We start from the raw sequence: 7901 nt of genomic DNA, 5'->3' as shown, positions 1-7901 counted from the left end.
GCATAGGTGTTTTCAACAAAACTCTAATGGTCATTCTAATGCTCAGGCATTGCTGTAAGCCACAATATTACCTTCTCCCTCATTAGAGCAGTATTCTCTAATACCAAGAAATACAGTTTTGGTGCAAACTAATAAGAGGTCATCAGGACTTTGAGACAATTGTTCTAGGGAGGAAAGGGCAGGATTAGAAATTTTGCATCTGGCCCTCTTCAGGGGTGTTTATCTTTTAAAAAATTTTAAAAGCCCTTATACAAAGAGCAAAGACACAAGTCTGGTGTATTTTAGAGGAAAAAACCAGATCCTCTGTCAGTGGAAGCTGACATCACTGGTAGTATGGTCAGAGAGCACCTCGCCATCAGATCCCATGGTCAAGGGGGTGAGTCCTGGGTCTCCTTTGCAGGCAACTTGCTCGTCTCATCCGCAGGCCTTGGGAATCTGCTCCGGGCTGAGGAGGGGTGAAGCAGGTCTTAGGAGTAGGCAATCGGGCAGTGGTACTCCAGGCAGCCCAGGTCTGATCGCCCCTTCAACTCCTCCAGGCTCTAGGCAAGTCCCTCAGGGAGCAGGTCTCTTGGTCCTGGTGCTAGAGCATAGGGTGCTGGTCAACTTTGCAGTCAAACTGGGTTCCACCACTAAAGTTTGCCAACTTGGCAGTTTCCAAACATTTGCCTAGATGGATGAATGACTGGTACCTCATTGTGCCATTTGGGCTGGTTTCCTAAATTGTGGATTTTTTTTCATTTTAAATCCTTGGAACACCAGTCCTACTCTTTTGGGATCTGGGAAGGATTCAAGGTTTCTCCAAAATAGTTAATGCTTTTACAGAAGGCACTCTGGTGAAAGCAACTAACAGGCATTTGCAGTGGTGGAATTTAAGTCCACTTCAAATTTGGTTATGCTGTTCCCTTGGGGTGGGGCATGCATCCACATCTCGATATTAAATCAAGGCAATGTATTTAATATTAACATTAAGCACATGGGGAATTAACGCTTTAAGAAACAGCACTTCTGTGAACAGCTTCCCATCTTCCAATACTTAATTGTGACCAAGCAAAAATACATTTGAAATACTCATGAGTCATGTGCTGCAAACCACTATGTATTCTAGTCATTGGGTTTCTTGGAATCTAAACTCCTGGCCATACACACGAGTCTGTGGGACTGTGTCAACATTTAGTAGCAATAGCAAGTCAGCCATCCTATTCCAGCAAAACAGAATTCACTGTTTAACTTGGAAGGAGGCTGGTGCGTGTTGGTTCAACTCTGGGAATTCTTGACATCTCTGCACTATGATGTTTCCTGCTGGGTTTGCTCTGCAGACTGATGAAACCTTCTCTCCTGTAGAAGTTCAATGATAGGTTTAGCTAATGTCTGGTGAAAGAAGGCATGTTTCATTTAACTGGTACTTTGGTTTCTCAGTTGGGAGCACACAGTCAACAATCACCCTTACTGACATGGGTTCTTTTCCTTAGTGATGTCCCTCAGCATGGTACCATGCAGACATATGGCTGGGCATCTCTTCTGGGCCACTCTGGCCTTCCACCCACAATCTCTAGGCAGTGGCTGTCTGTCAGCAAGCACCAACAACTCGCTGCAGGTCACCAACTGTCTATAAAGTGTCATCCTTTAAGATGCACGGCATTACCACACAGTTCTTGCTGGACTGTTTGCCTGTCCTGCACCAAAAGGTTTTTGAGAACAGACATATCATTTGACTTTGTATTTGCTGTGTCTCCCATCATTGTTCAGTTTGGTTAAGAAATTAACAGTGAACACCTATATATTTATGCATCACTGTCTGTCAGCTTGAACCACCAGACTTAAAATACACTCTAAACTTAGTGTAAACTGTTTCTTATACTTTAGTACAATGCATGCTACTCTATTCCTAGGTACCTCATGCCAAACCACTCACTTTATAGTATTGGTTAAAGTCAGCAAATGACATGGAGTAATATATCCTGAAGACAGACTGTAAGCATCTCACAGGCAGGCTTGAACTCTCATTCTCTTTCTCCTCTTTAATGCCTATGTAATAATCAACCTTCTAAGAACTTGTTGAATGGCATAGATTTTACCCAGAAGTCTTTCAATGGCAATGGTCAATACACAACTCAACACAAGCAATCAGTCAAAGAAAAAAGAGGAAGGTATTAACTATGTAACTGAGTGAGAAGTGACGTGGCTTCCAGTGCTTAAGCTATTGCCAGCATGATTTCTCACTGCCCTTCTTTGTTTCTTGTTTGGCTTTTCTGTGTTTGCTTTCTTGTGTTCACGTGAAGACATCTTTTGTCTTACATGGGTAGCGTTCTAACTTAGCAAACATGTTAAGGGTATCACTTTATTCTCTTCCACTGGAGATGATATCAGAAGAGGAATGTAACTTACCAACTAGATTTGGCTGCCATCCCTAAGCAACTCAGTGTGATCACAGGAGTTAACTCTTGATGGCCAGGCCTGTGTCATTTGCTTGTTTCTATAACCAGAGGATGGCTGTTACGTGGGACAATCAAACCAGATTTGTGTATCTTACATTCCAAATCAGCACTTAGAACCACAAATATTTTGTGTGGTAGGGCTTTTTAAAATCTGTGGATTTTAATATGTAACATACAAATGTAACAATTTAATCAAAATAAGAGACCTTGCAGATAAGATAAAAGGTTAAACAGGAAGCTCATACAGGCTTTGCTTACTTACACTTTATATAAATATGCTTAGCCTGAAGATAATTTAATATACATATTATGACTTACTGTCAGATGTGGTGGTACACTCTTTTAATCCCAGCACTTGGGAGGCAGAGACAAGTGGATCTCTGAGTTGGAGGTCTGCTATCCATAGCAAGTTCCAAGTCAGCAAGGACTATATACTGAGAAGCTACTATAGAAATGTACAATTAGAATATATTTACTATGCCTGACATTTCTGTGCAAACCCTCATGTGAGGTCCACTTGTGTTTCCATGAAGAGACTCCAGTTTTGCACTTTGGAGCATTTCAACACTGTGAGTTTTCACGTGAGGGATGCTCAACCTATAGTCTCCTCCAGAATGTTCCAAGATAGGGAACTCTGGAATTCCCAGAGCACCTTAGTAAGAAAATACACAATACTGCTGTCAGGGAAAAAGCTGACATTTAGAACTTGGAAACATTCTAAGTATTATAATCTACTCCTGAAAATAACTTTCCACTCAATAAGGCATCACAGGTGTCCAAAATCACAAAGTATTTGGAATATTTTCCAACAACCTACCTGTTGTGTGACTAACTTGTTTTTCTTTCATTGGCCAAGGTACAGATTGGAGGTATAACCTTCTAGAAGTGAATTACAGCTCATTAAAAATGATGGAGACTATGATGTCCTGTTTTGAAACGAGCGCCCCCAAAATCCCTTTTCGCCCGAGAATAAGGACAGGAGGCGGTAGTTGGGTATACTGCCACGAGGAACTTTTACTATTCCACACGGTAAAACGGAAAGACGGAAGAAACCGGAAGAGGCTCGTTTAAATACACCCTAGAGTGACGTATTCACTTCTGAATGGCTGTTCGCTCACCACCCAATATTACGCCTTGGGATAGGCCAGTGACTTGGCGCTCTTTCTGCTTAGTAGCTGCGCAGAATAATTGTTTACTGCTGGGGAAACATGAGACCAGCGCCATCTTGGAAAATGCACGTGTGTACCCACTGAAACAGCGGCTCACTACATCTCTCCCTGTTTAAATTATTAATATAAAACAGCCTTTCGCCCATTAAACGCAGCACCAACTCAGTGAGGGAAAGCAGAGGCCTGATCCCCTGTTCAAAATGAAATATTGTAATGGGTTTAATTCCCATACCCAATCTGGATGCCTTTTGACGGGGAAAGGAAGCCTTTACCCTGGGGCGCCACCAGGGGAGGTATTTGGCATCAAACCTTTGTGCAATCAGGCATACTTTCGGGAAATCTATCCACACTCGTACAACATTCCCTGTCGAGTACCCACTCGCAAACACCTCTAACTGCTCAGATACCGGTTATTCAGGCAAGGGCTGACTGGACTTAGACCTCTCATCTGCCCAGTGCAATGGGACAAACCCCTGGAGTGCATAGACTGAGGGTCTCAGACATTGGCTACTTTCCAGCCTAGATAGTCAAATTTCAGGGAGGGATGCTTGCTCCAAGGCTGCGAGTGCTTAGGCTTTAAGCTACCTTGTCACGTTTTTGTTGGGCTTTGAGCTTACAAACCAACCATCTATGAATACTAATTCACATCATAGGGCTGTATCAAGCAGGCCTATTCCCGCTCTTTAGAAAGAAAGAAAGAAAAGGCATAAGAAATTTAAGAAGTAAAATCTCCACGGGCAGCAGGTTCCATTCGCTGGAAATCCGGATCTGCAATTGCTGCTGTACCTGGTCCAACTTCCCATTCCACTTTCCTTTTAAATAAGCAGAAAGATTATGGCTTTAAATAAATGTATCATTCACAAATCTCAGAGGTGAAATACCTGAATGTGGGGTCGCTGAGACACAGCTCATTTGAACCACATCCGCGAGCTGTTTTACATGGGCTTGGAGCGAATTAACTCTCTGATTGACCAACACATCCACTTTCTGTGGGAGGGTCAAAGCCTCAGAGGTTTTTTCTGAAATTTGATTAACAACAGTAGCTGCTGTAACTTGATTAACCATGTATGAGTCAGCTGTCACAGCTGCAATTGTAGGGATGGTAATAGCAGCGATAAGGGCTGCAGTTATATCAAAATCTCCTTTCTTGTCAGGATAAAATCAAGGTCTCAGACGTCTGAACGGGGATAGGGATCAGAGTGGTAAACTGGCTATTAGGCCTGCTTATAGAAAAGCAGATCAGCACTGGAATATAAAGCGAGTTACATTGGTACAAGTTAGCAGCAGCAACGCCTTTTAAGAAGGCAAGGGCATAGGTTTTTGAGAAGCAGATAGGTTAACCATCTAAATTCTCTGTATATACTAGGAACCCGATTTAGGAGAGTCCAAATGGGAGCTGAGAGCGTCTGCAGATGAATCCTTCGGGGGGTCTTTTTCAGGAACTGCGAGTCGCCGCGTCAGTCGCTCTGGCAGCCAAAATGGATTGTCTTCCCCCTGTGGAAACACACAGACTGCTCCCCGGGATCTTACTAAAATAGGGTCCGGGCCTTTCCATAGACCAGTCAAAACATCTTTCCATTTTACCATTTCTTTTGGCCTAGTTGGTTCCAGGCAATGGCGATCAGCCGCTGTATTGCCCTGACTGTCCAAATTCAGAAAGTTGAGGGTAAAAAGTGCCAGAGAAATGGTAGCTCGTGGCACCGTGGGCAGAGCTTCCTCAACTTCTCCTTTTTGTTTTATCAAATAAGTTTTAAGGGTGCGGTGAGCACGCTCAATGATGCCCTGTCCCTGGGGGTTATAAGGAAGACCCGTCAGGTGTGTCACTTCCATATGGCGACAAAATTGTTGAAATTTTTGAGAAGTGTAGGCTGGCCCATTGTCAGTTTTAAGGAATTTAGGCTTTCCCCAAGAACTCCAAGCTTCGAGGCAATGTTGAATAACATGGGCCGCCTTTTCTCCGGTCAAAGGAGAGGTGAATATAACTCCAGAACAGGTATCAATAGAGACATGCAAATATTGTAATTTACCAAAGGATGGGATGTGGGTAACATCCATTTGCCAGATTTGTAAGGGCCTGATTCCCCGAGGGTTAACTCCTGTATGGGGAACAGGTAGGAATTGACAGCAGTTTTGGCATTGAGTCACAATATCTCTGGCCTCCCTTCTAGAGATGTTAAATCGACATCGTAATGTCTCAGCTGTCACATGAAACCTTTTGTGAAAAGCTTTAGCCAAATCTAATTTTGGCAAAAGGGCAATTGCAATTAACCTTGTGGCTCGATCTGCCAGGTCATTACCACTGGACATAGGTCCCGGTAAGCCTGAGTGAGCCCTAATATGAGTTATAAAGACAGGGGATCTACGCTTAGCCAGGGTAAGCTGAATCTTTTGAAAACTTCTACAAGTCTGCTAGATGTCTTAATTAACCCAGCAACTTCTAATGCTTTTACTGCATTAACCACATAGAAGGAATCTGAAACAATATTTAAGGGACCTGGAAAGATTTCCAGAACCTCTGACACCACTAAGCATTCCACAATTTGAGGTGAGGTTTCATGATATTGTTTGGATGTAACCTTATCATTAACCACATAGGCACCCACTCCTGTTTTTGACCCATCCGTATAAACTACCATTCCATCTGGGAGCAGCTCCTGAGACACAATATGTGGAAATATGATAGCTTGAGTTAAAGCAAATTGTAAGATGGGATGCTTAGGATAATGATTATCTATTTGACCATTGAAGGAGGTAACCAGCACTGCCCACACATCAGAGGTCGCCATTAATATTTGGACTTGATGGGCAGTATAAGGCACTATCAAAAACCTTAGGCTCTCTTCCAAAATGAGTAATGGCCGCTTTTAGCCCATGAAGGGCAAGTTGAGCAACTGCATCTGGATACCTTTCAATGATCTTTGTGGGAGATGCATTAGGATGAACCCATAACAAGGGCTCCTCCTGCCATAATACAGCAGTTGGTAAGTGTCTAGTTTTAAAAACACATAAGTCAAAGGTTTTGGTTTCATCTATGCGTTTCAACTGGGCATCTTGCAAAGCGTTTTCTACTACTTGCAGAGCACGGCTCGCAGCTGGTGTTAAGGCCCTCGGTGAGGAAATATGAGCATCCCCTTCTAAAATATCAAATAAAGGTTTCAGCTCGGCCGAGGGAATTTTTAAAAACGGTCTTAACCAATTTATATCACCTAATAATTTCTGAAAATCCTTTAAAGTATGTAAATGGTCTCTACGAATCTCCAATTTCTGAGGAATTATCTTTTCTGGATAGATAACTGTCCCTAAAAAGGAACCAATCTCTGAAAATTGAACTTTCTCAGTAGCAACATGTAGACCCCACTGTTCTAAGGTTTTTAATAATAAGGGGTATGAGGTCTGTAAAGTACCTAAATCCTTATGACACATAATAATATCATCTGTATAATGAGCCAGCAACAGCGAAGGAAATTGCTTCTTAATTGGCTCGAGGGCCATTTGTACATACAGCTGACATATAGTAGGGCTGTTTGCCATGCCCTGAGGCAGAACTTTCCACTGATATCTCTTATCAGGTTCAAAACGATTAACAGTAGGTAGTGTAAACGCAAATCTTGGTCTATCTTGTGGGCATAAGGGAATAGAGAAAAAACAATCTTTAATATCTATAATTATAATTCTCCACTGCTTAGGCAAGGCAGAGAGTAGAGGCAAGCCTCGTTGCACAGAGCCAAATAGTCGCATCTGTGCATTGACGGCTCTTAAATCATGTAAAAGTCTCCACTTCCCGGATTTCTTTTTAATAACAAATATAGGTGTATTCCAGGGAGAGGTAGAAGGCTCTAAATGACCAAGCTGCACTTGTTCTTTAATTAGTTTTGTAGCAGCTTCCAATTTCTCAGAGGATAGAGACCACTGAGGAACCCAAACAGCTTCCTCTGTGAGCCAGGGTATGGGCATAGAACCCTCAGTGGCAACTAGGAAAAACCCAGTCCTTGTCTTCCTGCGTTTGATTCTTGTGAGACAGGATCTAACCTTCCTTGTTTGTTCCTGCCAAGACCTTTCCCTTCTTTAAATCCCATGCTTTTCATAATGTTTACAGCTTGTGGGGAGTATTCACTGGTCAGAACTAGCCCTAGGCCCCATAAAATGTCCCTTCCCCAGAGGTTGACGGGGAGGGGAAGCACATAAGGTATAAAACTTCCTGTCTGACCCTCTGCTGCCTTCCAAGTCAACGAGCGGGAGCTGACTGCAGGACTGGCCTCATATCCCAATCCTTGTAGGGAGTGAGCTGATCTTTCTA

This window comes from Arvicanthis niloticus, chromosome 2, assembly GCF_011762505.2.
Source record: "Arvicanthis niloticus isolate mArvNil1 chromosome 2, mArvNil1.pat.X, whole genome shotgun sequence".
Classification (NCBI taxonomy): Eukaryota; Metazoa; Chordata; class Mammalia; order Rodentia; family Muridae; genus Arvicanthis; species Arvicanthis niloticus.
The sequence above is the reverse complement of the archived record's forward strand: the minus strand, read 5'-3'. Positions refer to the sequence as shown.